Source organism: Rhinopithecus bieti, unplaced genomic scaffold, assembly GCF_001698545.2.
Source record: "Rhinopithecus bieti isolate Rb0 unplaced genomic scaffold, ASM169854v2 scaffold_39641, whole genome shotgun sequence".
NCBI classification, from domain to species: domain Eukaryota; kingdom Metazoa; phylum Chordata; class Mammalia; order Primates; family Cercopithecidae; genus Rhinopithecus; species Rhinopithecus bieti.
The window spans coordinates 46,925-52,224 of NW_016816248.1; positions in this window are offsets into that span (position 1 = coordinate 46,925).

Genomic DNA, 5,300 nt, shown 5'->3' on the forward strand with positions numbered 1-5,300 from the left:
AGGGACTCAATTTAGGTTAAGAGAATTGGAGGAAAATAACACAAATTTTCTATTTATAAAGTAACACTCTCTTTTAAAGCGTTTGTGATCTTTATAAAATGGAATTTGATGCTTATGTGTTTATCCTTTCGACAGCCAGCAGTAAAGACCAGTTAAAATAATGAAATTTGCAATTATGGTTTATTGCCATATTCTAACATCCAGAAATGGAAATAAAATTTTAGAAGGATAAATTAAGGTCTTTTATTGCCCTGTTCCCTATTGATATTGAGGAGATCTCAGCTATAAAGCAGAATCAACTTAGATATCTATTTTTGAGGCATATATGTGTTTATCTTTAAAACGTAGACTTATTTAAAAAGCAAATTGGCCGGGTGCAGTGGCTCATGCCTGTAATCCCAGCAGGTTGGGAGGCCAAGGCAGGTGGATCACGAGGTCAGGAGATTGAGACCATCCTTGCTAACACAGTGAAACCCTGTCTTTACTAAAAAAAAAAGAAAAAAAAGGAAAAAAAAATTAGCCGGGCGTGGTGGCGGGCACCTGCAGTCCCAGCTACTTGGGAGGTCGAGGCAGGAAAATGGTGTGAACCCGGGAGGCAGAGCTTGCAGCAAGCCGAGATCTCACCACTGCACTCCAGCCTGAGAGACAGAGCGAGACTCCATCTCAAAAAAAATAAAAATAAATAAATAAATAAAAACCTTAGACTTAAATGGATCTACAGAAAACCTCGCTAACATTTTAAAACATGACAGCTGTAGTGAAAACATCGGAACACATTGGGTCAAATTAGATTAAGTTGCATTATGTGACTCTTGTCAATAAAATGCATTCCAAAATCTGTGCTATCTAGTAAAAATAAGATCAAGGAATTCCAATGTTGTAGTGATGACAAAGTTCTCAAATAAAAGCCTTCATGTATCTTTGAAAAGAGATTTTAAAAAGCAAATTGCCCATTTTTAGTGGGGAGTTGATTTTTAATGAGGAAACGTCTCCCAAATACTAAAGGAAGGCCAAGAAGGAAGCAGAAATGCTGTTCAACTTTACAAGGGGAAAAATGTAAGCCATTTCTTTGCTCTCTCCTGATATATATATGTATTTTTAAATAACATTTTCTCAACTAGCTTATTTTTTGGCACACAAAGAAGACTCTCAGTTTCTTTTCATTCTGTTCATTAGTTGACAGGACCTCCAGGTAAAAGAAATGTTTTTAATAAAATATATTCCCTCACAGTGTGGAGGAGAAGGTAGCTAAGCAAGAATAAAGGTGTTATCGCTGGCTCCTCTGGGACATATATGATGTTCACTTTAATCGATTTGATCATCCCTGAATTGCTGATTGCTGCTGTTTTCTCTCCAAGGCACAAAAGGGAAGCTGAGTATATTTATATATGTACATATGCAGGATATACACGCTGCAGTAGCCATGCTCATTGGCTTTCTTTTTTACCTCTCTCTGTTTCTGCCTTTCTTCTCACTGTGAGCTGAAAAATGGAAGCAATTTGCTGGAGCCATTCCTAAAGCTCTCCCACCCGGCACCTTGACTTTTATAATTGCTATGATATTTCACCCGAGCCAGCCGAAATGAGCGGAAACGGTGAGTGGGCTAGAGTGAGGGTGCTCATATGCTGATGTGTCATGGCAGCATCCCATAAATATTTGTGTCCCATTTCTCCTCGGACACGGAGGAACCGCTCCAGCCGCCAGGCAGGGATGTGTAGGAGAGGTCACATGGCCCCCCATTTCCTCTGAGACCTGAGACTTTAATGGGCATTGTTTAAATTACCCTTGAGACAAAGCTAGCATCTTCAGCAACAACCCTTCATCCCGTCTCCTACTCTGCAGAAATTCACGCTCTGTGTAACCATATCTTGGCCCTTGTTTTAAAAATTAAGCATCCAAATGAACAATGAACCATCGATTTTAGGATAACAAGTTCTATCCCTATTTGTTTTTTGTTTTTGTTTTTAGAGGGAGTCTCGCTGCGATGCCCAGGCTGAAATGCAATGATGTATTCTCGGCTCACTGTGATGTCGGCCTCCTGGGTTCAAGGGATTCTCCTTCCCCAGCCTCCCAAGTAGCTGGGGCTATAGATGCCTGCCACCACGCCCAGCTAATTTTTGTATTTTTAGTAGAGACGGGATTTCACCATATTGGCCAGGCTGGTCTCGAAACCCTGACCTCAGGTGATCTACCTGCCTCAGCCTCCCAAAGTGCTGGGATTTTTTAATGTTCTGGTTAAAGACCCATCTTTCTTTGCGCATTATCTGAATTGGTGGTTAGATCCAAATTTCACAGTGCTTCTCACTCGCGTCCAGGCTCGTGGCCACTCAACAGCCCTTCCTGACATGCCTTCCCCCAAGACAGATTTATTTTCTTCTAACTTCCAGAAGGATGGTTCCCTTCACTGTTTAATTAATATATTGACAACTTCCTCCAATTGCATTTTACCTCATAGATCAATCACTGCCCCATTGTCACTCTGTTATATGTAAATATATTTAATCAAAAAGATTGAATTACTTCTCCATCATTTATAGTGTTGCTCACACGAAAGCTGGGATCAAAGGCATCAGAGAGATGAAAAGTGCTTGTATCAGCCTCCAACCTAAGTCATTCCCCAAATCACCCTTTCTAGCTCCTGGCATCTTGCTATATTTCCTATCTCTAGGACTCAGGAAAGTTCTGGATGCATTTGTCCACTATTTTCATGTCTCATGTGCTTTGGTTGGATAATGATGAACCAACAATAATTATAACAACTTTGAGGTCCTATGTTCACCTTCACTTTCAAGTCATTTGCCCTAATTTGATGTCAGTCCCATTCATTCGTTCCATTATTGACAGGCATTTCGCTGGGCACAGAGAATAAAGCCGAAATGAGAAAGATGAGCCTCTTGCTTTCAGGGAGCTAAGAGTCCGAAAGAGGAAACAGCCACATAAACAAGTAAATACAACCCCTCCCTTGCTGGCTTGTTGGATAACAAGCGGCTCAGTTACCGCTAGGTTAGGTTTGAGAGCATGGTCAAGTCTTCCCAGCATTTGCATTTTCTCGAGTTCCTTTCAGGCTCTCTGATCTGCAGACTGGATGTTCAGGGTGCACGTGTTAGTGGAAGCCCTGACTAAACTGACCTTAACAAAATGAGGACATTTACTCTGCCTCCAAATGTGTGGGGGTCTCCACCTGAGGGTATGGTCATCATTGCAACAAACATAAAAGCAAAAGGCACAGCTGACACAGGCAAGTGCCCTGTAGGAGAACCTATGCATTACTCCAAACTCTGCTCAGATGTGTAACAAACTTACACTATTAACAAACTCTGCTCCAAACCCCACTCAGATATGTAACAAACTTACATTTTAACAAGAGATTTAAGAGAAGTTATATTTGATCTTTACAACATTGAAATGTCAGTTCTTTGACATTTTATATTCTGATTGGAACAGAAAGGATATCATTTAAAAATATTGTTTCTTCTACAATTTGTATATTATTATAGACAGGACAAGCTTCATATACTTAAAGATATTTATAATGCATAGCGTGTAGTATTTCATGTACTAAGGTTCACTCTTTACAATGTCTTATGCTATGTTTTATTCACGTCAGGTGTTTACAATCATATTTTCTATTTTTTTTTAATTTTTGTTCTACAGATGATGTTTTGCTTTAGCATGAGCTTCTAAGACCTGCCCTAACATTCCTCCATTTCCAGTTAATAAAGCAGTGAGCATTTCCAAAACAAAGCAAAGAGACCACGTGACTTATGTAACGTAGTGGGACACATTTATTATGTAGATTATATTGAGGGATTTCAGTATGTAATAGAAAGTGCGTAGACTTGGAAATAAAAAAAAGATTTGATTTCAGGCTTGTCTTGTTCATTTCCTGGCTGTGTGGTCTGAGGTGTTTACTAACCCCTCTGATTTTCAGTTTCTTCATTTCTAAGGAAGAATGGCAATGGCTACTTTTTAGATTTATTATGAGGATTAAATGACATATTATATATAAAATGCATGGAGTGCAGTAGAAACATAGTGAATGGCACGTATCTCTTGAAGAGAGGAAACTCAGACAGCATATTAAATCCAGTATAGAGACATGACAAATACCATTTTCAAAGCTTTTGTCAGGAATAGCTTAAAAAGTTAGATCTTTCTAGGACTATATCCTAAAAGAGTACTAAAAACACATTGGTTAATTTGCAGGCATTGCTTCTAATCTAGCAAATTCCCAACTTGATTATTTTAACTGGAGGCATTAAAAGCAATTTATTTTCAGCAAAAGGTCTATTTACTGAAAGAGGAGAAGAATAAAAAGGAGGAAAATGAAAGAATAATAACAATGATACTCTCAATGAGATAAATCACATAAAAATATGAAGGTATCTATATTGGCTGATGCATTGAGAGAGACAGAAATGGCAAGTGAAAATCTTTTAATGAAGAGGCTCTTTAGCAAGTGTATTTTATAGCTTCTATTTTATCACAAGATTTTCCTTCCAGCAACATCTATATGAAGAGAATTGCCACCAATTTCTTTAATTTGATTCAATTTTAGGATAAAAAAATCTACAAATAAAATATTCTGAGAGTGAGAGGTGACTCATTCAGAGAAGAAATATTAATGACATTATTTTGATACTGACCAGTGTTTCTCAGGATAGTGCTTTATTACTATTTTTAAGGTATTTTTTCTTCCAAAATGGAAATATCTTAAAGAATTTTGTTGATTTTGTAAGTAATATATTCTCATTTAAAAAACTATAAACAAGAGCTGAGGCCAACTGTAATGGCTCACGCCTGTAATTCCAGCACTTTGGGAGGCTGAAGTGGGTGGATCCCATGAGCTCAGGAGTTTGAGACCAGCCTGGGCAACATGGTGAAACCCCATCTCTGGAAAAAAAAAATTAGCCTGGTGTGGTGTTACATGCCTGTAGTTTCAGCTACCTGGGAGGCTGAAGTGGGATGATTATTCGAGCCCAGGAGGTCTGAGACTGCAGTGAGCCAAGATCGTCCCACTGTGCTCCAGTCTGGATGACAGAGCAAGACCCTATCTCAAAAAAAAAAAAAAAAAAAAAAGAAAAATAAGTAAGAGCTGAGTGTGGTGGCATGCATCTCTAGTCTCAGCTACTGAGGAGGCCAAGATGGGAGGCACACCATGAGACCAGTAGTTCAAGTCCAGCCTGGGCAACATAGTCAGACTCTGCCTCTAAAAAAAAAAGAAAAGAAAACTATATAAACAATACAGAAGCCTATCAAATAGAAAATATAAGACATGGCTAACAACTCGAGTTATATCT